Here is a 27102-nt window from a genome sequence, read left to right as displayed (position 1 = left end):
GTTTTGTGCATCTTAGAGTCTACTCAGATACAAACAATGTAATAGCTGGAAAGAGCAACTGCATTCCTAAGGTTACAATTAAGTCAACATGTTGTATCAAGCTCATAAAATATTGACTAAATTCATGAACTTCTTAATAGACACTCCTTTTGGAATTACTTTTTAGTGTTTAAATAAATAAAAGATAATCTAAAATAATCTAATCTAAAACATAAAAATGGCAATGGTTGCTTTAGTTAGAGTACTTTTGGTGAGGTGAAAGATAGATTGTGTTCTTTGCCAAACTTTACCACTAGGTCTTTGTGGATTTCCAGTGTCTACAGAAGTAAGTATATAGTGTGCTAACATTCAAAAATGAATGGAGAAATAAATTGTGATTAGAATTTCAGCTTCTTACTTTAATACACAGTCAGGAGAAACTCTTTCCTCTGTACAAAGTGAGCCCATCCAACTCTAGTTTATTGCTTACTTAGGTAGAAGGAGCTGCACTAGCAGACTTTCTAGGGACATTTCCTATCAACCCTTAGATGGGAAGGTGCTGGCTCTCCTATTGAGCTTCAATAACCTAGTGAGTGAAAAATGAAAAGTATGTGGTATCTCTTGATGTGAACCAGACAGGTAAGAAAATCAATGTTTTTCACTGGACATCAGAAGTAAAGGACACAGACATATTATCATCATAATGTCTATCTAAATTTAATTTTAAAAATGTAATACCTCCATTATTTGAGACTTCGGGGGATAATAAAAAGTGGACAGTCATTATATATTGATTAATCCAATGTCAATTCCCAGTTCTTCTCTTCCTTGATCTCTCAGCCACATTTTTTTTTAAGATTTATTTATTTATTTATTTAATTCCCCCCCTCCCCCGGTTGTCTGTTCTCTGTGTCTATTCCGCTTCTGTTGTTGTCAGCGGTTCCCTGTGTCTATTCCGCTTCTGTTGTCGTCAGCAGCACGGAAGTGTGTGCGGCACCATTCCAGGGCAGGCTGCACTTTCTATCGCACTGGGCGGCTCTCCTTACAGATGCACTCCTTGCACGTGGGGCTCCCCTACGCGGGGGGGGGGGGGGGGGGACACCCCTGCATGGCAGGGCACTCCTTGCGCGCATCAGCACTGCTCATGGGCCAGCTCCACACGGGTCAAGGAGGCCCGGGGCTTGAACCGCGAACCTCCCACGTGGTAGACGGATGCCCTAACCACTGGGCCAAGTCCATTTCCCTCTCAGTCACATTTAACATAGTTGATCCCTCACCTCTACTTTAAACCCTTTCTACACTTGCCTTCAGGATACCACCGTTTTTTGTTCCACCTTCCCGATGCTTCTTCTTGGTCTCTTGCTGATTCTGTCTCAAAGCTCCAGTCACTGAAGCTTGAAATGCACCAGGCCTTAGTCATTGGACCTCTTCTTTATCCTCGTGCTTCCTAGTGATCCCCATATGACTCTGTGCACTCTTTTGACATTAAAATAATTGTTTTCTACTCTGATCTCTTTTCTGAACTCCCGACTTGAATATTCAACTGCCCTGCTGACCTCTTCATTTGCATATCTAATAGGCATCTGAAATTTAACACAATTTAATTCTCTCTCAAAACTTTCCTCTCTAGTGTTGCCCATTTTAGTAAATAACACCACTTAGGCCAAAACCTTGGGAATAAATCATTATTCCTCTCTGCCTCTCACACCTTACTTCTAATCTGTCAAATCTCATCAGCATTCTCTCGAAAATATTCTAAAATTGGGTTATTTTATTACCAACTCCAATGTAACACCCTTGTCCAAACCTGCCTTGACTCTTGACCCCTTACAATCAAGTAACTACGCATATTTTATGTTAACTTTTGAATTGTTAAGTCTCTTCCTTTCACATGCACACTCTTAATTAAAACAAAAAAACCCTCCAATCGCTTCCCATCACACTTATAATGAAATCTGAAGCCCTTCTTTCCTGCAAGACTAATATTGTTTGAGCACCTGGCTTTCTCTCTGTTTTCACACTCTCTACCCTATCAACTCTCAAAACCACTCTCTCAATAATTGATAGAAGAGTAGACAGAAAATCATTAAGTATATTGAAGACTTAGATAACACTATCAACTAAACTGACCTAAGTGACACATATAGAGCACTCCATCTAACAACAGTAGATTGTACTTTTTTTTCAAGTGCACATAGGACAGCTATCAAGATAAACCATATTTAAGCCCATAAGAAAGTCTCAATAAATTTAAAAGGATTCAAATATTATAAAGTGTGTTTCCACTTTCCATTTCCAAAGGAATTAAATTAGAAGTAAACAGTAGAAATATCTCCGTAAAATTCGCACATATTTGGAAACTAAATAACATATAGATAAATACTTCATGTCAAAGAAGAATTCAAGAGGAAAATTATAAAATATTTTGAAATGAAAAAGGAAATTATGAGCTATTTGAATGACAATAAGAACATAATATATCAAAATTTGGGGGATTATACTAAACCAGTATTTGAGAGAATTCATGACAATACACCCATATATTTGGGGGGGGGGAAGATCTTAAACCAAAGAGAGCGACTTCTACCTCAAGAAACTAAACAAAGAACAGCAAATTAAACCCAAAGTAGGCAGAAGAAAAAATAATAATCATCAGAACTTAATGGACTAGAAAACAGAAAACAATCATCCCTTGAAAATATCAGTAATATTAATAAGCTTCTAGCCAGGTTAATAATGAAAAAAGAGAAGGCATAAAATATCAATATCAGGAATGAAAGAACTGACATGACTACAAGATTTACAGATATTAAAAAGATAACAAAGGGCCCCCTGGTGCTTACCACAGGCTGTGTTCTTGTACTGACTGTATAGAAAAGGCAAGCAGTGAGCTCACCTCATATATACCTCAGCCCAGGCCTTGTGTCTGGTCTGAATTGTGAATGGGGCAACATGGGGGGGAAAAAAAACATAACAAGGAAATACTGTGAACAACTTTCTGCCAATACATTTCATCACTGACATGAAACGGACAAATTCCTTGAGACACAAGAATCACTCACTCATGGGGGAAAAAAGACAACAAACCCCAGATAACCAGAATAACCCTGTATCTACGAAATAAATTAAATTTCTTCCCAGAAAGAAAAGTCTAGTTCCAGATAACTTTACTGGTGACTTCTATGGAATATGTAAGGAAAAATTTAGTCCAATTCTACCCAAACTACTTCAAACAATAGAAGAAGAAGGAATACTTCCCAACACATTCTTTTAGGTAATACAGAAATTCCTTGATACCAAATATAGGCAAAAACATACCAAACAAAAAAAGAAAAAGAAAACTACAGACCAATACCCCTTCTAAACATAGAGTCAGCAATACTAAACAAACTTCTAGTAAATCGAACACGAGTGACATTTAATCCCAGGAACACAAGGTTGGTTTACCATTTGAAAATCAATCAGTGAAATTCACCATGCTAAAGATGGAAAAGAAAATCTATATACTCTTCTCAATTGATATACAAAAGAGCTTTTCACAAAATCCAACATCCATTCCTTACCACACTAAGAATAGAAGAGATTTTCCTAAAGCTAATAAAGCATATCTATGAAAATCTTTGAACTAACATTATTCTTAATGGTGAAAAACTGAATGCTTTTCCCTTAAGATCAGGAGGAATAAGATAAAGATATCCACTTTCACCACCTCCTTTCAACATTGTAGTAGAGGTTCTAGCCATTAAAGCAAAAATAACTAAGCAAAAGCCAACCAGACTGGTAAGGAAAAAGTAAAAATGTCTTTATCTGAAGATACCATGATCATTACTGCAAAAAAGAGGAATGATCTGTTACACACAGCCTCTTAAAACAATGGCTGAGTGAATGAAGGTAAACAAAAAAGAAAGCATACTGTATGATTCCTTTAATATAAAACTCTAAAAGATGCTATTACTCCATAGTGACAGTGGATTACTGGTTGCCTCTGGGAATGGTGAGGTAGGGAGATGCAGGACTGATAAGAAAAAGGACAGGGAAACCTTTTCAGGGTGATGTTTTCACAGGTATATACATAGTTAAAACATTAAATTATTCACTTTAAATATGTGCCGTTTATTGTATGTCAATTATTTCTCAATAAAAGCTGGTTTTATTAACCATAGTCTGTAGTTTATGTTAGGATTCACTGTCTGTGTTGCACAGTTCTGTTTTTTCATTTTTATTCCAGTACGTACATACAATCTAAAATTTCCCCTTTTAGCCACATTCAAATATGTAATTCCATGCTGTTAATTACCTTCACAATATTGTGCTTCCATGACCAACACAAATTATAACAATATTCTTTCATTAATTGTAGCAAATATACCACGTTAATGCAAGGTATTAATAATAGGAAGGGGGGTGGGGGGGATGTGGGAACTCTTACTTTCTTCATGATTTTTCTGTAAACCTACAACTTCTCTAACATATTTTAAAAGAGAAATAACTAGTTTTAAAAGGGGGTATATAGTAGCTAGAGAAAGAGGTTTTATAGCCATTGTTTAGTAGTGATAGTTGAGTTCCTGAAAAAGGATTCAAGGGGCCATGATTCTGCTAAATATGTAACTAGAATTTGAATGTCATCGTGTATTTTATTTGTAGTCAGACTGCTCACCTTTGAATACCAGCTACATTAACTTAGCAGGTGTGGATCTTTGGCAAGCTTTCTTATCAAATTCATGGGATTGTTGTGAAGATTTAATAGATCACATAGAGAATGCTCAAAAAATGTTAGCTGTTCTATCATTGTGTCAGTATTTTGGGGGTTCATAGCTCTGATCAGGTGTTTAAAAGAGGTCCATGATCAGGGATGTTAACTTGTGTGATAACTGAAACTGAGAAACAGGATTAGAGGACTCAAAGGTAGAGTACAGAAGCAGTGGAGGAAAATGAGTATAGCACCTGAGTTTAAGAGGCGAGAGATGAAAGAGGAACCAGACAAGAAAATTAAGAAGTAATACAGAAGTAAGAGGTAACCAGGAAATGGTGGGACCATAGAAGCTAAGAGAGGAAATATTTTCAACAAAAGGCATGTATTGTCAAATGCTTCAGCCAAGTGAAAGAAGCTCAAATAGGAAATATCAAATAGGAAAAATCCATTAGACTTTTCAATAATAAGTGTATGCTGACCTTTGAGAGTGCAGTTTCACCAGAGAGGTGCGGAAACAAGTGGCTAAGAGTTAAATGATAAAGAAATGCATGCGAAAAGAATGATGAAGCTATAGCTTGAAATGGTAGCAGATCAAAGAGGATATTTCCAATGTTAAGAATGCCTGAATATGTTTTCAAGAGAAAGGGAAGAAGCCAATGAAGACATGTGGTTGGAAATAAAAAAGACAGTGAACTTCACAAAGCCAGATTTTGAAGAAAGTAGGAGATTACAAAGAATAAGGGCACAGATGATTGTCTTAGAAAAGGAAGGTGGAAAGAAAAATGGAAGAATGAGGACCAGAGAATTTGAGCTGAAAGGAAGGAAAGTTGAAAACTCTGGTGTCCTACTGCTACAATTTCTTCATCAATAGCCAAGGTCATGAGCAAAAAGGGACGATAGCTGAGCTGACATTTCTCACACTAGAAAGGTTAGGAGAACATAACTTGAATAATCAAGAGTTTGATCTTACCACTTAGGTGATGTGCTATATGTTGAAGAGTTAAAAGAGAAAGATTATTGCAGCCTCATGTACCTGACAACCACAGACTGAAAGTTGAATTCAGTTTATAATTAGTCATTATGTTGATGCTAGAACCACAAGCAATGACCCGCAGAATACATAGCCATGAAATTGGTACAAAGAGAACTAGTCCTTGGTTCTATTCTGGTTTTGTCATATGACAATGGTGATCCTCAAAGCCTCCTGTAAATCTTGATCTAGGTCTAACATGGTAAAAATTAAATATCTTTCTGATGTCCCTGACTTGCTTATAGATTACATGACTAGCATATTATTTCACTTTCAGAGATGATATCATCCTTAGTTTAATGGGACTTCCTGCAGCCTAGTTGACAAAGTTTTATTGTTGTTTTTCTTTTTTAAAATTAAAGACAGATTATTCTCATTAATAGAGGAAAGTAAATAAATAGGAAAACCCAAACTTTAATGACAGAATGACAGACTCCTTGGAAGCTCAAACTCATTGTTATGTCCTGCAGTCACCCTTAAATTCTAATACATGAAACTGAAATAGCCCACTTGCCTGAATACTTAGGCCTCCTCAGTGATAGAGGCAGTCCCTGTGCTCCTGGCTATATATAGGTCTTTCAAAACAAAACACAATTTTATTTTGTGGATGAAATTCTACAACCATTTAGCTTTATGATATTTTCCAGAGAAAATACTCCATGTCAAGATAAAGCAGTGGGAACAGATGTAGTTTGAGCAGTTGAAGGCCTGCCTCGCATATGGGAGGTCTCAGGTTCAGTTCCTGGTGCCTCGTAAAGAAAAACAGACAATGAGCGAAAAACAATGAGCGGACAACAAGCCAGAAAAAAAGAAAAGGAGAGCAGGGAGGTAGAGTTTAGCAATTAAGTGAAGGTTCTGGAGTTAGATAACCTAAGTATGAATTCTGGCCCCACTGTCTACTAACCACAGCTTACCAATCATTCTAAGTGTCCTTTGCTCCATCTGTAAGAAGCCACTTAATTAAGGAGACTATGCATAGAATATAACAGCCAGCACACAGTAAAGAATACGTATATTAACTATTCTTAGCAGGAATACACTGCATTTTAGAGAAAATAGGTTTGCATCAATAAATAGCTATTTTATTCTAATAATATTCAGTTTGGAAAAGTTATATTTATAGCCTGAATATAAATTAGTTTTTACAATCTTGGAAAGTGCGTGCTTTCCAAACATGAAGCAGAAGGAAATCTTTTCTATACTTTTCCTTGTCTTCTCTCATTAGGTCCATGATGATCAAGAGACCAAAGGAACAACTGATGAACAGTACCTGGCATCCCAGCCTATGTGGCACTGGCTAGAATAATTCATTGTAATTTATAAACAATCATTAAGAACTGTCACCCAGTTTCTGAGAGAAAATTAGGAATCCTTCTGTCTCCTGAATATTTAAGTAGGAAAGAGACAAAAAGAAAGAGGCACAGAGGATATATCCAACTTGGTTTATAACACTGATGAAAAACTTTGCTTTAAAGATGAATTTCATTTTGCCTCTTAGTTTTACTTCTATGCTGAAGAAAAATCATCACAAGAAAATTAACTTCCTAATTGATTTTAAAATAACTGAATAAAAATATCTCAGTTTCCTAGATTTGGTTTACATTTATCAATGCCCATTTACTGGCCTGTGGTAAAGACGGCCATCAATCAATTCAACAACAATTATTCAATGTCCATTGCTAGTCAATTTCCTAGAGTGAATGATACAAAGATGGCCAATAAATGCTGTAAGTGTTAAAAGAAGTAAAAATTAGGTTTATGGGAACACAGAAAAAAGGTATCTAAGTACTTTTGAGGGTCTGAGGTTGGGTCAAGAAGATTTGAATGGATTCTTGAAAGGACATAGGAAATAATGTAAGAAGACAAGGTGTGGGGGGGTGAAAGATATTCTAGGGAGAGGAGCAGCATCCACAAAGCCATAGAGATGAGAGTAAACATGGCCTGTTTGAAAAAACAAAAGTGCTGTGTTATATCCAGAGCAATGGTTCTCAAGAGGAGGGGGATTAAGAAAAAACAAGAAAGATCTTAAGGAATTTTTTGAAAACTACATGTGCCCTTTTCCCACTTTCCCATTACCATATGGTCCCTCAAGGAGCCATTGAATATGGGTTGGCATTTGATTCTTGTAGAAAAGTATTAGTAGAGAATCTTGCAAAGTAGGCAGAGCACTTATCAAGAATTTGGTATGCCAGTCTGAACAGTTTGGAATTTGAGTTGCATACATAGAATGCCATTGCAGAGTTAAACAGGAATGTAAAAAGACTAAATGTGCATGTTAGAAGATGTTTTTGGCATCACTCTCGAACTGGGGCTCTTAACCTTTTTTGTTCCTACCTACTCCTTTGCCAGTCAGTTGAAAACCATGGACTCCTTACTAAGCCCACACTGTACTGTGTATTATTCAATAAATATATCACACCTGCACCAACATATCCCCACAAGAATAAAGTATTTTTTAATTTCAATTCAAGCTCACAGACTCCTTGTTAAGAACTCCTGCTCTAGAACAAAGACTGCAAATTCACAGGTAAAGGGATAGATAGTATATTAACCTTTTCAGGCCACATCGTCTCCACTGCAACTCCTCCGCTCTGCTGTTGTAGTCATAGACAACATAATGTGGCTGTGTTCCATAAAACTTTACTTACAAACCCAGGTGAGCAGAAATTGACCTGCTTGCCATAGTTCCCTGACCCAGGTACAGAGGATGGATTGGAGAAGAAAAGACTGAACCACAGTCAGATATTCCAATTAGGTAATTAGCATAAATGACCAAGTAAGATATGATGAATACTCCAAGGACTCCATTAACAGAGGAGACAGAGGAGAGGAAATAGATTTTAAATATACGTGAGAGATAGAAACAAGAAGTCTTGATAGACAACTGGATATAGGGGAAAGTAATAATGAAGATTTAAAGTTTGGATCTACTTGAGTGAAAGTGTGTGGGGGTACTCCCCACTGGATGTTGGGATTCCTTGTGGGCATAGAACTATCATTACAGAGAATATGGTATCTAAGAAGGTTCTACTCCCTGGCCACAAACCAGAGCCCTGACCAAAGTCCCCATCTCCATACAGGTCCAGGTCCACAATTTCCAGGGCCCAGTGCAAAATGAGCAAGCATGGGCCCTTGTTCAAAATTATTAAGAATTTCAAGACAATGATACCAGAGCATAAAACAAGCATAGGGCCTCTAAGTGCTGGGTTCTATGGATTGAACAGCTCTCACGAATATGAATCCAGCCCTGCCCCCAGCCCCAGCCTGGCACTTTCATTGGGAGTTTAGCTACTATAATTCCAGAAACATGCTATACTTGGTCTTCACAAAAATTAACCTCTGACCCCCATCTCTCTCCCTCTTGCTCCTTTCCCCCCCACCTTCTCCTTCCCCTCCCTTTTCCCTTTCCCCCTTCTCTCAGCTCTCTAATATTAAAGAGAAAATGTTGCTGATTAGTGACATATAGGCCTGTGATTCTGATTTTACACTGTAAGAAGAACAAAAAGCATATGTGTTACTGGCGCAAAAAATGACCCCACTTAGTCCAAACAGCAGTACCCCTGGTAGCAGCAGTGGGAGCAATGGAAATGACCAGCTGAGCAAAACCAACTTATCCATCTGGTGATTGCAACCAGGCACTACTCACCAGGACCTGGTTGAGCTGTCAGTTATATAGCAAGATTGCCTCCACTAAGGCCATTCTGGACAAGACCACAAATAAATGCAATGGTTGTAGCTCTGCAGACTTTGGCAGTCCTTCAGTGTCATTGAAAGCCATAACAGCACTGAAAGCCAGCTGTGCACAGGCATAGATGACAAAGCTGCAGGAGCAGGACCAACAAATTTATGCATCTCAATGGATGGGTAAGAACTGGAGGGAATTCTTAAACCCTTTGGCCAGGTTATCTCCACCTGAATACTTCAAGATGCCAGTGGGGTCAGCAAAGAGATTGGATTTGCAAGCCACATCTGATCCCTTGCTTTGCATATTTGATGATTATGGGCCAAAGAAACAACAGACTCAAGGAAAATTTGCACAAAATGTTTAAGACTGGCCAAGGAATGAAGACAAAGGTGTTATGGCCTAGACCTACAACCTTACCACAGCTCTTCAGAATGAGTTTTTTCCATTGCCTTATAACATCACACCCTACAGGATGCTTACTCAGTCTACACCATCCCCATACCTTCTGTTTTTGGATCAGAAAATGACTCAGACATCTCCTTAACAAGTACCTAACCTGGCTTGGATGCACCACTGGTCATACCTTGTGCTGCCTTCAAGTTTTGTTTTGAGAGCAGGAATGGATAACACCATTTCTCTCTAGCTTGCCTCCAAGTTGGAACCTCTCATCCAGCAAACAGGATATATTTTCATTAGTAGCATGGACAGGTATGTGCCAATAGTTGCAGTATGCAAGAAGCTTACATCTTGCAGTGCACCCTGTAACTTCTTCTAATATTTCAATTGAGCAAAGTCTGCCTAATGCACCTTCTTACAATATTTAATTTTGTGAATTTCTGTTTAAGGAAATTTCATATAGAATTTGGGAGGGGGGGCTGGGCAAGGAACAAGGTAGATCCTTAACAGTCATTGGAAGTGACTTTTTTCTCCCTCTGCCCTGCCACAAACTGGAGAAAAGACTATAAACTTGACTTCAGGAAGAGACATTATTTCAAAGCCTTTGGAGGTCTCCCTTGAGCCAAATTTTATGAAGACTAGGTCTTCACTGGCAAGGGGTTTATTGAAATACAAAATAATTGGGTACCCTGTATTTATCTTTGCTAAATCTGGCAACACTGCAGTGGGAGACTGCACTGAGTGGAACAAGCCTCATGACTTTTAAATCCTTTCTAGTCCTGAATTACTCAATCTAGAACAACAGTAGAATTGAGGAAGGGAGGATAGTGAGTCAATAGAAGAAGAAATGTGCCAATAGAGCAGAAATGTATTCCAAACTGTACATACCATAAATTGCAGTTCTGTTAACCAGCACCCCACCAACCAGATCAGAGGAGGCAAATCAAGTATATACTTGTGGTCTATAAAACGGAATGTGTCCACCATCGAAGATTCTTATGGCACTCCATTGAGATTGAAATGGTTTAAAGCTTTTTATAAATCCCAGACAAGATCATCTTCTTGGAATTAATAAACTCCTGTGCACGTGGGACCCTTTGATTTGACTGAATTTGGTTTGGGGACTTTGATTGGAGTACTTCAGTGAGAAAGGACCCAGGGTGGGTCCCGGTCCTTTTTCTGCAGTCCTATATAAACGGGGACACATGCAGAGACATACAGAGAAAGACAGCTGCCATTTCACCCTGCCATGTGAGAGAGGACGCCAGGACCACCTGCCATCCAGAGGCTGAGAGAGGGCCCCGAAGGCCAAGAGCAATATGCCTGATGACCCACAGCTGAGCTCAAAGAGAAAGGAAGCCTAGAAGAAAAGACAGAGACCAGCCACCATTTTGCCTTGCCATGTGGCAGGAATCCAGGGTCGCCAGCAGCTGACCTTTGGTTAGACAGCATCTCTGATGAAGCCTTGATTTGGTCATTTTCACAGCCTTGAGACTTTCACTCTAATAAAGTTCCATTAAAATAGTCAATCCACTTCTGGCATTTTGCATTGGAAGCCTTTAGCAAACTAAGATAAAGGTGAAGGAAGAAAATACTATAATGTTTAATGTTAAACAAAGAAATAAGTGCTCTGCCAATATTTAATAAAGAATTGAGTTTGGTTCCTTTCTCTGTCAGGAAGTGAAGGTGTCCTGAAGGACCTGTGACAGTTACACAGTCCAGAGGGGTCAATGGAGAAATGTATTTATTCATTTTTTGCACTATTAAAATGGACGAATGAGAACATTCACAATTTTTTTGTGATTTGTCACAAATGAATTGGGAACAATCAAAATATACATGCATCATTTTCTAAACTTAAATAACATTAAATTCAATTTCTTTGGGGTTTAATTCACTTTAAAAAATATATAGGGGTGACAGATGTGGCTCAAGCAGTTGAGCACCCACCTCCCACATGGGTTCAGTTCACAGTGCCTCCTAAAAATAACAAAGAGACAATAAGCAGACAACAAGCAAAAAATAATGAGCAGACAACTAGTGCAAACAATGAACAAAACAGACAAGGGAGCCATCTCAGGGGGAAAATATATATATAAACTACAAAATATCCCAATTATTGTATAACAGTAGGTGATGTACATCAGGGATAGTAGAATTTTAATGGATAAATTTTAACAAAAACTTTTACTTAATTGATGGATGAAATTTAATAGTTATTCATAAGCACAGCTAATAATATATTTCTTCTTTTGAATCTATTTATCAGTGTGGCATGTATTTTTCAGTTTTGACAACCATTATAACCAAATATCAGAATTATGTGATTATTAAAATCATATGTCAATTTGGCTAGGTTATGGTGTTCAGTTGTTCGGTCAGGCAAGCAATGGCTTAATTGTTACTGGGAGGGTGTTTTGTAAATGGACTTGCAACTATAGACAGTTGATTGCCTCTATGACTGATTATATTTACAATCAACAAAGGAGAGTGCCCTCAGCAATTAGGGGAATTTCTTTATTCAACCAGTGGAGATCTTAAAGCTAGAATTGAGGATTTCAAAAATCAGAAAATATTCCTGCCTGTACTTCTGCCAGCCAGCTTCTCCTAGGGAATTCAACTTCACCTTCAGTGAAGTTTACATCTGTCTATCTATATAGATATCCTGTCAGTTTTGTTTCTCTGGAGAACTTTGACTAATACACTATATCATAAAGTTTCTTGACAATAATGAAACATTTCAATAATCTTGTGCACATGTAAAAATATTCTTATGAATGTTTTTGTGAAAACAAAACAGATTTGATATTTTACTTTATATATTAATAATATTGGGGAGAAATTAAGTCTTTTGAATCATGCATAAATAAAATAAAATTATAATATCTTATTATATATGTAATTATTATACATTATTGTTTATTTAATCTTTACTTCATCCTTTTTTTTCAATTTTGTGAATATTTTCTTGTACTTGAATACATTAGAAAATTTACATAATGTATAAATAAATAGTCATAAATCAAAGCTGAATGCTTAAAAATTTCTACTGTATTCAATGATCTGCACAATTATCTATCAGGGGAATTTAGGAGACTCCTAAATAGGTTTGGGGAATTATTATAAATGAGTTCTAAACTTTGTCTTTTTTTTTTCCAATCTGAGTTTATTATTTCCAACAATTCTATGTTATTTCAAGTAGAGCTTAGAAGTGGAGGGACACACTCCTGTTTTTGTGACTAAAGTTTAATTAGTCCCAGGCAACAACTGCTTTAGCTTCAAAATTTAGTGAAAAGGGGATAATCCTTTAGCTTTTCTGATAATGCATAGTATGGCAGCACAGTTTAATATCCAATGTAATCATTTCTTCTGCAGGAAATCTAGTTCCTCTTATTACCACTCATAAAAATGACTTTCAACTCTGAACTTGAACATGGTTGCTGTGTTCTTAATTCCTCTTTTAAAAAAACAGTTTCATCATTTATAATTTGGCAAAGGAGAATGTTGCCCATTCTTTCTCTATTTTTTAAAAATATAACTAATTTTTTCAAATTAAAGCCTTGCATTTGGGAGTACTCTAAAGAAGTAACACACTCAGAAAATATTAGATGGAGCTAAAGAATGGAATATGGATAACTTAATCTTCCCAAAAATTGTAATGAATTCTTGGGAAGCCAAGGAGAAATAAATTGGACTAGAAATCACTTTAAGGTAGCTAGATGTTAAGGATATGCATTAATGTGACCTTTTAGGAGTGGAGCTCATTCTCAATAATATGAAGTTAAAGACTTCTTTAGCTTAGGAAAGATACAGTATATCAATTTTATTACAAATGAAAAATACTTTCAAAATTTTTACTAGACCATATTTTGTAGGTAAACTAAGTATAATTAAGGAAATATTTTAGGAGTTTAAATTTATAATTGTATGTCATCTTTCTATGTAAGCAATGCAATAGAAATGAAGTATAAATACAGAAACAACACACATACTGATTTTTTTAAACTTGCCAAAGTAGTTGAGTTTTCTAAATTAACTGCCTTTAACTGATGCTTTGGTAGCTTATCAAGACAAGTCACTAGAAAGTGAAGAAAAGAAACCTTTACTGAATTCCTGGATACTGACAGCACATGGTGCAAGTAAAATGGGCCCTGGGCCTGACCCTGTCAGCTCTTTCAGGGAAGTTGTGACTTCTTCAGGTTTCAGACCTGACAACAGACCACAAAAGTGTGCTGAATTTGAAATACAATTTACTGATAAATTGTCGCCAGCTTGTAGCTACCAAATCCACCTTGAGAAATATGAAAAAAAAAGAAAGGAAAGAAGGGAGGGAGTAAAGAAAGTAAAGGCCAAATGAAAGATTCTAACAGAATTAACATATTATATTCTGTGCTTTACTTGAGGCTATAAACCCCTCTTCCTGAAGGACTGAAGGACTTGGGTTAATTTCATTTCATTCTATTATAAAGGAATGTACAACAGGTTGAATTTTTTTTTTTTTTTTTTTGGAGGGGTAATAGGGCCAGAGATTGAGCCCTGGAACTCAGTAAGTGGGAAGCCAGCACTCAACCACTGAGCCACATCGGCTCCCCTGAGTTGGGTTTTTTTTGTTTGCTTGTTGTTGTTGTTTTGTTTGTTCGTTTACTTTTAGGAAGCACCAGGAACTGAACCCAGGACCTCCCATCCACTTTTGAAAGCCAACTCATATGCCATCTCTTTTAAGACATCTGTGGTGACTCTAGAATATTTTATACAATGCTGTTATTGATTCATCATCAATTTGTTTAAATGTCTATCTTCTCAGGTAGAACGTAAGCGCTACAAGGTAAGTATATGCATACGTTATTCACCTCCACAATGCCCATTGCTTGGAACAGATCAGCTCAACATGAATACACACTAAATAATAAAAGAAGAAAGAAAGAATGAGAGAGAGAGAAGAGAGAAAAAGAAGGAAAGGAGAGAGGGGGAGGGAAGAACAAAAGATTAAATGAGTGAACAAATAGTATTTAGAGGAGGTTGTTATGGGTATAGGAAGAGTACAGCACATTTTTCATTTAATCTGCCCTGTTAGGCAAGAGGGAGACTCAACCCAGAGCCTTGGATGGGGAAAGCCCAAGAAACGGCTTGTATGGGAATTCAACACAGTAGGTAGCAACAAAGCAAGGTTTGGCAGCTCATTAAAATAAAGCTGTCAATCCAAAAGGCCTAAGCGAAGTGTCAGAATCCAAGTAAAAAGCAAAGGAATAAAAACAAGGAAAACTAGATGAAAGGAGAAGCAGAGGCAAGAGAAATTTCCTTCTCTAAAGGAAGTAATTACTGCAACTTTTTGTGAGCCACTGATGACCTTATCACTCCCATGGTGGCTAAGAACAAGGTCCTGGGATAAGATTTCCTGAACCCAACCTTGGTTCTGTTGCTTACCAACCCTGCTATCTTTAGTCACTTTCTGCGTTTTTCAAATGGAGATGTCAGTCCCTAAACAATGGGTTGTTGTGAGAATTAAATAAAACACAGTGGTAAAGCATTTAGCAGTGATCCTGGCACAAGGTCAATAATAAATATTAGCTATTGCTATTAGGAAAACCTGAATCATTTTGGACATATGAAGTAAGGTAAGAGGTAAAAAATAGATGGGTTCTGGATAGGGTAACTTGGACCAGTCCTAGTCCAAGGATGCTGACCTGGCATCCTATTTGGCTAGCGTGCCCTTTCACTGTCAAAACTGTCCTGCTTCAGATGATAAATTACATATTCCACCTAAATGTAGGTGGATTAAAAACCTAAACTTGAAAATGTTAAAAACTTTAAAAATCTATGTGCAAAAGAATATCTGTGTGATAAATTTTTGAACAAATGACAGATATCTCCCAAAATGCAGAATTGCACTAGTAATCAGGAAAATGCAGACAAAATCATAATGATGATTTTGCTTCTCTAATAGCAAATGGCTGGTTGCAAAGCAAACCTCCCACAGGAACCAACTGAAAAACTGGACAAATTGCAATAGATTTATATTACACAGAGTATATTATTTGATAGCAATGAAATTAAACTGAAAATCAAAACCAAAAAGATAACTAGTTAACACTTAAATGGTACAGAGTTTTTGTTTGGTGTGATGGGAGAATTTTGGTAATGAGTGATGGTGATGATAACACAGCCTTATGAATGGTATTAATACCTTTGAATTGTATATTTGAAAGTGGTTAAAATGGGAATTTAGGATGTAAATGTGTTAATAGAATGAAAATATTAAAAAACATAGATTTGCACAACATAGAGAAAGAACTCTAATATGAGCTATGAACTATAGTTAATAGTATAATTTAAATAATATTGTTACAATTATAACAAAGGTACCATGTTAATGCAAAAAATGTTAATAGGAAAAACTGCAGGGGGGGTGGCTTGTGTATGGGACTCCATACTTTCTGTATAGCTTTTCTGTAAACCTACAATTGCTCTAATAAAAAAAGAGAGAGAGAGAGGGAAAGAATCACTTGAAAATACTCAAGTACTTAGGAATTAGGCAATATATTTCTAAATAATCCATGGGTCAAAGAATTGATCAAAATGGAGAAGATATAAATGATAATAAAAATATGATATATCAAAAATATGATTACAAAGTCTCAAAAACTATTCTTAGTGTAAATTTTTAGCATTAAATGTACATACTAGAAAAGAAGGAAGGGGGAAAATAATTGATTTATATATCTGTTTTAAGACATTTGAAAAAGAAGAGCAAATTAAACCCCAAAATTAGAAGGAATAAAATAATATAGATAAAAACAGAAAAATATGAAAGAAAAAAATGTACTTAAAAACAAATTAACAAATCCAAATATTGTTCTTTAAAAAGATGTAAAGTTGATAAACACGTGCTAAGATTGACAAATTTTTAAAAGTAAAAAATAGTTAATATTAGGAATAAAAAGGAAGTAATCATTACAGATACTTATTCCAGAAAATGCTTCATACTTAAAGACCAAAGTAATTTACCACATTAACACAGTAAAGGGAAAAATTAAGTGATTATCTCAATTAATGCAGAAAAAGAATTCGATAAAATTCAACATACATTTATACTATCCTTACTAAACTAGGAAGAAAAGGCAATTTCTTAATCTGATCAAAGTCTTTTAAAAACTGCAACAAGCATTAGATTTCATGATATTGAAAGCTGTCCTCCATAGATCCCAAATGAGACAAGATGCTGTATAATATTTCCAAATTGGAATGGATAAGCCCGAATCACCCTTAAGTTTAAAATGCATGCTTAGCATCTCAACCTGTTTCTTCCTTAGTATGGGAGAGGCAAGAAAACAGAGGGCAAAGACCCAGAAATTATATCTCTCCCAAATTTTTTCCTTTTTCCTCTTTTAATTTCATTTTGTATATAAGAGGCATTAAGAAGACAGAAAAAAAAAAATATGTTAAAATGTAGGTGCTGCTGGTGTGAAAGAAAGTAAGAGAACATGGCAGAAAGCCAAGCAACTCAAGGTGATTTAAAGAGGCGCAGGAAGAAAGGCAGACTGGAGCCTGGGAAATGAAACACTTGGAGACGGAGGAGTAGGTTTTGGAATGTCCCTATGTTTATGCCTTGCTTCCATTTCATTTTTTATTAGGGTGCAATAAATGCTCCCAAATCCTGGTACAAATTAGATTATTTACGTCTTGCTGAGTCAGAAATAGCCATTGTCTCTTTTGAGTGTGAAGAAAAATGATTAAAATAAAGAAATAAATGGCTTAAAATGATCCTAATTTCTTTCAAAACTCTCAAACAAACAAACAAAAACACCACATTCTCTCTATGCTTTCCCTAACCTAGAGGAAATCAACCACACCCTGAGTTTAATAGGAATATGTGAAGACAAAAAAAACAAAAAAAACCACACAAAACCTAAGGCAGTAGAAAAAGCCTAAAAAATCAATGACAAGGTTTTACTTCCCAGATGAAATTTTTAAATTAAAAATGTAGATATTTTGAATTAACACCATCCATATTACAATAATCATTACAAACCTGTTCATTCCAATTAAATTCAATGCTTGGATTTCAAGCAAGGGCGATGAATATTCCCCTTTGTTGTCGATCTTAAAAATTAAGACAAAAAAGTAATTTTTCCAACACAACCTGTATAAAAGCAATCACCAAACACACATATTCCACAGTGTAAAATTCCCCTTGGTGGTCATGTCTATGTTCACTCCCAATTTGTGCTAAAATAGCTAGGTTAACTTTTTAAAACTCAACATCAGAATTGTTATGCAGACAAAAGAGCCACTAGATTGCATTTTTCATCTGGACACGTTTGTATCTTGCAGACCCAGTCAGAAACTCTTTACAAAACCTAGGACTCCTAGCTGGGTTCAGTAGCCTAGATGATGAAATTCTGGATCCAGTCATAAATGAGCCATTAAAAGCCACTTTAAAATAAATATAAATAAATAAATAAACCAACCAACCAACCAGCCAATCAACCAACCAAACCTGTTGGCTGAGTTTTGCCAGTGCATCTAGAACTAAACTTCACCAGTCCACTATAATCGAGACTGTAAACTGTTATTAAATTGTTTTTCCTGTGGTAAGCAAACAAAGATACATTGAAGTCAGGCAGGTAACAACATTAGCTCCCGATTCATTCCCCAGACTTTATGGAGCCAAATTACACGTTGCCAATCAATATGGAGCCACAGAGTTGTTTTTAAATGCTTTGCCACAGGAATTGGCTTGCAGCCATCATAGCAGGGTGGTGGTATAAGGGAAGCTGATACGGAGGAAGGGGCTGAAGGCTTTTTTTTCCTCCCTGGAGTCTGTTTATTTGTATGTTTGGCTATATAATCAGTATTTTAAAGGAAAGCTATAAATTTAGCACCCCCACAGTCAGAACTCTTAGATTGTGGTTTTAGAAGAGAGAAAGCAATTCTGATAAGAAATCCTTTCTTGAATTCCTGAGTCTTCTCATGTGTTCATAGTGATTTGTTAGATTTCAAACATTTGATTTACTGGTTTCAATTTTTATTGTGTTGTACAATTTTGGAATTCTTTACAGCTTTGCAACTTTGTAATGTGTGCAAAGTCTCCAGCAGGGATGGATCCTGTTTTTAGATGTCAAAAGTCCAGGAAAACAAAAGATAATCAAAAACAAGATAAATATTAAAAGTAATTCAAGTTCGCAGTTTATGAGCTATGCCCATAAACTCATTTTCTTGCCATATACTTTTATTTTCTCATAAAAAATAAGATATTCTTGGCTATTTTACAATTATTTTTCAAAAAATAAATCAAAGGTTATTCCAGGCTTTGTTGGTGATAGAACAAAATATTTATCAAGAAATACCATTATGAGTAGCAATAGGAAGTAGAGCATTTGTATACAATTATAGCATTTGGAGATAATTTTATAAAGCAGACAGCCATATTTTTTAGAATAATCTGCCATAAATAATAGAAGATTTCTTGCCTCATTCTGCCGTGTAAAATGGCAAATCCCTTGGTAAGGCAACCAAAATATACATTGATATTTCTCATGTTGCAAATTTTACCCATTTATTATGGCAGGTTTCTGAAGGTTACGCAGGTGTATCTAGGAATCAAGTAACATGAAACTTTGTCTTTCCTCATTACTTTTTCTCCTTCTGGACATATAAAGCATTTATTAATTTTTTTCTCTCTGGGGAACATTATATCCTCCAAATATGTGCAATAAATTTCATAAGTATCCACAGAAGTTACACTTGTTGCTCAAATGAGGGCAGGGCGCAGTGTAATTATGTATCTGAATCAAGAAAAGTTTCTATTATCCTAAGTTGTGAATGTCTTAGAAGCATGCCCACAGTTTATACATCTCTCCTAACCTTTGGAGCTGGGACATTGCTCACCATATTTGCATTAGAAGTGTATGATGCTCAATGGAGTTGGTGCTTCACATCTCATTCTCTGATACTCAAATCACAGTGCTGTCAAGTTCTGCTTCTCCCACAGCTGGGAAAGGCTGTGTGTACAGGATGCCGTTTCTCAGATTGGGGTTATACATATGTCTGGATACATTTACAGTGTGCAAGAGGATCTGGGAAGCCATAGCATAAATATGGGGCATCTTTTTATGTGGCAGTTTTACTTGGAGGAGAGGGAAAAAGGGAGTCAAGTAACTTAAACTAACTGGTAAGTTATAAAAAATACAATGTTGAAGCAAACATAATAGTCTATTACACTAAATTTGTACAAATATTAAGATAAAAAGGAATAGTCAATAGCAACAACATGCTTCAGAAGTACAAGTTCAACTGCAGCATCCATAACATCCAGGGTAGGCAGTTGTTTCTGCTTTTAGGGCTATTTATGCAGGAAAGTATGAGAATGATGGTAGAACAAAAGTACCAGTGAGCTCTTGACTTTCCCACTTGCTCATGGTATGATCCTGGACAAATCCTGGATCATCTATATATAAAATGGTCAAACTACTGCTACTAAACCAATCTCCCACAGATGTTTTGAAAGAATCAAATAAGATAATGTAGACAAAGGCAATTTGTGAAGAGTAAAGCGGGGCAGGGAGGTAGGTTTTTTCTTTTATTTATTCCTCAGGTTACTAGACACTTATTGAGCATTCACTATGTGACAAGACTCCACTAGGTATGAGTCTTCTTTCCCAGGAACCTAGAGACTGAAAGAAAGAACAGACAAATGAATCAAGCACTTCAACACAGTCCACTGAGGTCAATGATAGCTATTTGCTCTGAGTTTAGTGCTGCTATTTGAGGAAAGACTTTATGGTAAAGGAATAGCTCGGGAAAGAGATATCTGAGCAGAAGGAAAAAATGCAGAGGCCTGGAAGTAAGCACTCACTTCATTTGTTAGAAGGATTCAGTGTTTGAGGAAAAAGCATCTAAGGAGTCAGCAAGTGGTATGTTTTTTTCCCTAGCGGTGTTTAAAGTGGAATGAAAAAGTAGTTGGATTTGCTGAGGGTTGAGGCCTTGCCAGGGGATCACAAAAAGGGAGTCAAATATATAAGCAAAGAAATGATTTTTGTAAGGGCCACAGACTCTAAAGGAAGACACTGGAGAAGTCATTGATAGAGAACACATGATAAGGTCAATGGATGGGAGTCTACACAAGGTTGGAGAAGTTTTCCAGGGAGAGACTGAAGTATACACAACATATGAGGGTTTGACACCCATAAATAGAGATAAAATTATATTGGGGGCAGGGGGAATAGGCTACATATCAAAATGTAGAAAATAATCCAGTTTTGTAAAACTAGACACTTGGAAGTGTACAAAACAAAATATTAATTGTGTTATTGCAGGGTGACAGACTCATGAGCCAGTTTTATTTTATTTTCCCTGTCTTCTAGGTTTTCCAAATTTTCTTCACTGAATATATATTGCTTTTGTAATTGAGGGAAAATTAAAAACAGACGCAGTAGCCCAGAAATATGGGCATAAAACCAAAATAGGTCATTAAAGACAATCATTCTCAGACGTGAATAAATATTTGATATTGGGCAACCTAGAAGCATCACAAGCTGATTGTGAGGTGGACAGACATTGCCGCAGTTACTGTCCACGCTGTCCATCTCCACCTGCACCCATCCTCCTCTCCCTCTCCCGGAAACACACATCGAAACTCATACACACAGTGAGAAACTCACACATTAGCATGCACACACACATACTCACTTCTGCACTTCCTTTTTCTTAAGATGACAGGAAGTCTTAAATACCATTAACATAGGCAACCACACCCAGGGCCCCTCTGAACATTTTGGCAAGACCACGGAGAGTTTTAACTGTGCCCTTTATTGTCACAGTGCAGGTCAGGATATTGGGAAGACCAACTTAAGCCAATAAAATTCTCTGTTGAATAATTCCAGTTTCCCTCTTTACCTCCATCTTTCCACTCTCACTTTCATTTCCAATAAAACACGTAATATAGATAAGTTTATTCCCCATTATGGAGATTTATACAGAAGTATAAAAGACCATCCCCTACCCAAATTCTGATGATGTTTCTCTGAATAATTTACCAATGTCAACATTCAGGCAATTGGAAGATTTTCTTCCAAAGAATAGCCTTCCAAGCTCCATAGGCTTTTCCTCTTATGCTACTCTAATAATCTCTGTTATATATGATTCCATTTCCATATTCATCCTAATATAACTCATAATATTGACTGATTCACAGTATTTCTTTTAAACTCAGTTTAAAGAAGCAGTAACAGGTATAAATTATTAATATATAAAGATCATTCCATCTTTTTTATGAACACATTTTTTGATCTTTTACTCCGCTAATCCTAGCCCTTGGAGTCCATTCATTTTTGGTTAGTTTACTCCACCCCTTTCAAGGGCTAAGCTTTTACTCTTCAGTCCCACGTTGGTCCTAGGAAAGGCAAAATTGTCTTGCTTCAGCTGTAGGTCCCCTATTTCAGTTTCAGGTTAAGCAGTATGTACCTTATGTCCAACTAGATGGGATAGCTGAGATTTGCAGCACAAATGTTCTCTGACTCAACTTTGGATTTGCTTTCCAAAGCTACTTGGCTTCAATTTTGTGGTGCCTTTCATCATTCAATCTGGAAAGTAGAGTACACGTGAACTAAAAACGTACTTGAGGCTTTACAGAACACCAAGGCAGTGTGTACAGAAGTTGTATTAGCTGAGGCATAAATGGCAGTGGATCAGACTGTTTTCAAATTCCTGCAGCACCACTTATTAGCTGTCTCATCTGGAGCAAGTTACTTAACTTATTTGGACACTAATTTCCTTCACTAAAAATGGGATACTAACTGCCAGTTTTTTTTGTAGTTTTAAAGAGATAATATACACACAGCTCCCAGCACAGTGACTGACAATAAATCCATGTTCCTTCACTTCCTCTCCTTTCTTGTGATTGACTGTCTTTTCCTCTGTCACATGTTAGCCATAATATTAGCACATCTAAAACGTAAGTGGAAAGGAACAAGCCCTAAGACTAAACATTTTTGAGAGAAGTATTATTCCGTCTAAGAGTTTGCATGAAGATTGTCTAGGGGTGGTCCAACATTCCAATTATACCAGAATTTCTTGGGAATAAGCTAAGGCTGACCTGAGGGCAGATCCAAACTCCCATTTGGTCCTAGGATCAATCTGATTTTCTCAGGTAAGAACCTCCTCATGTCCCTTTCAAGTCCAGACCAGATTCCTAGGTTCCTCTCAGCCTGGAAATTAACAACAACAACAAAAACAGAAGTAGTTGACTTTCCTGAAGGAGAAGCAAAAAATGACAAAACAAAAAAACCTTCATTCATTTTATGTTCAGCTTCTGGCACTCTGAAATTTTGTATTATATATCCAATGAAATCATTACTCCATAGAGACACAAAATCCCCCTAATAAAATAATATCATTTCTATGACTGAATTTTGACTTCAATAGTCTTTCAAAGTTATCAAACTTCAAATTTCATAAGTGAGCTAAAAAATCAGTCTGCCTTTGGTCAATATTTGCTAATGCAGCCCCTCTTTTCTCTACCTGTTCCGCCTCTTTCTGCAGCTCTTCTCTTGCCCAAATTAAGAAAGCAAAATCTCTGCCGGGAGAAAAGGCTCTTGGAAATAGTCCTGCAGATAGACTTGCATAAATAAGAAGTCAAGGAGTGATATAAAAAGAAACAAAGACTATGATAACTTGCCTTTGGGCCTGCTACTTCTGCTGACTTTCTAGGATAGAGGACTCCTCGATTTCTTTTAGGTCTTACCTTTTGATCTTGAATGTACTGAATTTTTCAGATTGAGTGATAAGAGGTATCATGGACTTCAGTTTGTCTCATTTCACCTGCTGGGATTACAGTAAGGAGAGGAGAAACACAAAGGAGAAAAAGAAACTAAGGTCAATTTGGCAACAGACGCAGTGGGTGAAGGAACTAAGGTTGTGAAAGTGGAACCACTGATGCATATACCACAGTTAAGTCCATTTTCCTTTCATTCAATATTTAACTTCCCTTAATTCCAAACTCTAAAAAGCAACAGCAGATTGAAGAAAGGATTAAATTAAATTTTTCTGAGGGTTCCTCTGACGAATTCACTCCTAGGAATTTTAGACAGAATAGTGCTGCAGCTCTTTGAAAACGTCAGATAGGCTTTTAATAGTGGTAACTAAGGGCCAACAGTGAGAATTCCAAAAACATGCACCCAAATCTGTAGATCAGTTTTGGTGACCACGCTGTTTTATCATAAAATCTTTCAGACTGGAGATGGATGGACAGAGTCACCTGCATTCTCAACTTTCTACATTAGATAGATATTTACTAGTTCATGACAGCAGTTCAGGAATTGTGCTCCTAATAATAGAGGACAGAGTATCATGAGCAGGAAGTTTTACCTAAGGAACTTTGTGTCTTACAATAATGGTGATGACCCTCTCCACTCTTCTACTCTTAAGACTTAGAATAGTGTCTCTCAGGTAGTAATAACTACTTCTTAAATGAATAAATGAACACAGGGCTTACTTTGTAATCAACACTTAAATGCTATGTTCCCCCATCTCAACCTAGGTCTTAAAACCTAGGACTATTAAGGAACTATTTGATAAGGTCCTTAATGACAACAAAATATTTACCTCAAAATTTTCAAATATATTTGTGGCAGTTTGACATTATTTATGAACTCAAAAAAAGAGAGAAATTATGTTTGTGAACTGGTCTGTTCTCCGGGTATGATACCCTTTGATTGTATTAAATTCAAAGGTTTTGAGTTTACTTGATTAAATCAATTTAGAGCTTTTGATTTGGCCAGTCAGTAGGGTTGAGTCCCTGCCCCTTGGTGGCCTGAAAAACAGACACTCACTCAAGAAGACACACAGGAAGAGAGGGAGTTCCAAAGATGCCAGAGGAGAAAAGGCTCAAACTGCTAAAGCCAGGGGACAGATGAGTCGTTCACCTGAGAGTTTGCAGCTGAGCAGCTGATAAAGCCTGAAAAGAAACAAGCCCTATGCCAGACTGATCTAGGACCCTGAGAGGAGAACCTTATGACAGCCTATAGGTGAGATCAGAAAAAGCTGGGCCCATGGCGCCTTAAGAGGAAGAAGGAAGGAGAGACCAGGCAGAGGGCGTCCGCCATCTTGCTTCAACACATGGCAAAAGACTTTGGTGAGAAAGCAGCCTTGAGTTGGACTCTTTAGGGCCTTGTAACTGTAAGCTTTTACCTCAAATAAATAACCGTTATAAAAGCCAACCGATTTCTGGTACTTTACATCAACACCCCTTTGACTAACCAATACAATATTCTTTCAATATGTTAAACTTTCCTGTTTATTCATGCATCCTGGTGGCAAATGTTTATTAAATTCCTACTACTTTATGTCAAGGATATGGCTAGGCTCTGGGATGATATTGACAAAGAAGACATGAGTCTCTGTCCTCAGAGAGCTGCAAAAACTTCCACATAGGTAGATAATTATAAAACAGAGGGCTGAGCACCATTTTCAAGAGATGCAAAGGGAATTGTGGTTATTCAAAGGGGGGAGACTTTTTTTTGTCTTTATTTTTTTAAAAATATGAGGTCCCCATATACCCCCCATCTCCTTCACCCCATTCCTCCCCATTCCTCCGATAACGTCAAACAAATTATGTGAATTAAGATAGCACAAGGCTGAAATTACTCTGGTGGATGTTCAGAGATTCACCTGAGATTATAAAATGACAATGTCTGTATTCATACATTATGCTCATTGTTTCAGTCTTATTTATCATTTCTGATTTTGGTATGCTGTCACTCACACCTTTTTCAGGTTACAAACTCTGAGTCTGTTTCTGGGTTTAAAACTCTGTGTTAAAGTCCTCTATTCTCAGACATTTCACTTTCTGATCTTTTAATCATTTTTGTTGTTGTTGTTGTTCTCTGTATCTATCACATTCATTCAAAATTTTGAAACCAAAAATTAAAAGCAGTTCTCTAAAAATCATTGAGACAATGATATATATCACATGAAAGAGGAATTCTTCTAGTATTCTATTCCTGTTTATATATCCCAAGGTTATGTGGATGAATATCTATTTGTACAAGCAAATCTTGAATAACATATAATAGTCTTGATGATCTAACAAGACCCTTGAAGTGCAATTTTTCTATTTCCCCTTTCTCTTTTTAATCACAATCCTCCAACTCCAGCACAACCCTTGGATTTTCCCTTTCTTTAGAAGTATCCACATGTTGTAAGTTTTAGGTTCACTTCTGAGCAAATAAAAAGTAGTTTAGCAAAAGCAAACTCACAAACAAGCTGCAGTTTCTAATTAAACAAATCACTAATTCCTGTACATTTTCTTCTTATTTACAGTAAACTATACAAAGCTTATTTGTTTATACTAAAAAAACCTGTCCTACCTGCTGAACCCTGCATTGTATGTTTATTGTCATGACAGTCATAAAACAAGGAATGCTTTATGAGAGTTTGCATTTCTAAGATTGTGAAACTTAAAAAAAAATCATCAAATTATTATCATTCAACTGTCAGCAAAATACTTAGAATGTCTTTTCTTAGCTATAAACACATTAAACACATCCTTATTCAACCCTTTTCTTAGAGCTCATCTTTGATTTGTAACTGTATTTACAAAATTCACAAAAACTCTTTTACTAAAAAAAAGAGAAAGAAAAGAGCATTGTACATGCTTTTGTATGCATTTGGTGCTATCAAATATACAAATATTTGCTACAGTTGTTATGATGGATATGGATGTATAGATAGAGAATAAAAATAGTTAACATTTCCATCTTCCAAGTATTTTTCTAAGTGCTTTTCATACATCAAATCATTTCATCCTCACAACAATTCAGTTACTTTACAGTTAATGAATTTGAGACACAGACAGGATAATTAACTTGCACAAAGCAAATAAGTGGCAGAATTAGGCTCTAGAGCAGCACTATCCAATAGAAATATAAAATAAGTCACACTATGTGATTGAAAACTTTCTAGCAGTTACATTTTAAAAAGTACAAAGGAATAGTGAAATTAATCTGAATATATTTTCTTTAACCCAGTACATTCAAAACATTATTTCAATGTGTAATTAATATAAAAATAATTGAGAAATTTTGCATTCTTTTATACACGTTACTTTTTCAAAATCCAGCATGTATTTATAATTGTAGCACTTCTCAGTTTGGACGAGCCACAATTTACGTCCTCAGCAGGTTGGTTTGGCTGGTGGCTGTCCTATTGCACAGTGTAGCTGTCGAGTCTGAGCACAGTTTATTGGTTTTGTTTTGTTTTGATGCTTGACGGTGAGCAATCGCACTCTTTAAAATGAGGAACTTTTCAGAAAAAGTTAGTGGA

General features: G+C 36.4%; 1 long non-coding RNA gene, 1 other non-coding gene and 1 pseudogene across 2 annotated transcripts in view; 2 read left to right on the top strand and 1 right to left on the bottom strand.

Moving 5' to 3' along the window:
- Nucleotides 1-23669, bottom strand: part of LOC111759961 (uncharacterized) — a 31406-nt gene extending 7737 nt beyond the window's left edge. Inside the window, exons 1-2 of the long non-coding RNA XR_011645324.1 lie at nt 23525-23669; nt 22877-22988 (exon numbers count right to left, since the gene is read on the bottom strand). This is a non-coding gene — a long non-coding RNA (uncharacterized lncRNA). The remainder of the gene's footprint in view (nt 1-22876; nt 22989-23524) is intronic.
- LOC131273179 (small nucleolar RNA SNORA51) lies at nt 2806-2935 on the top strand. The gene has a single exon (XR_009180338.1). It is a non-coding gene; the product is annotated as a small nucleolar RNA SNORA51 (small nucleolar RNA).
- LOC101432245 (RNA-binding motif, single-stranded-interacting protein 2 pseudogene) lies at nt 7969-10152 on the top strand (annotated as a pseudogene).
- Nucleotides 23670-27102: the final 3433 nt, after the last annotated feature.

This window comes from Dasypus novemcinctus, chromosome 13 (assembly GCF_030445035.2).
Source record: "Dasypus novemcinctus isolate mDasNov1 chromosome 13, mDasNov1.1.hap2, whole genome shotgun sequence".
NCBI lineage: Eukaryota > Metazoa > Chordata > Mammalia > Cingulata > Dasypodidae > Dasypus > Dasypus novemcinctus.
Note: the sequence above shows the minus strand (reverse complement) of the source record. Positions and strands in the feature narration are given on the sequence as shown.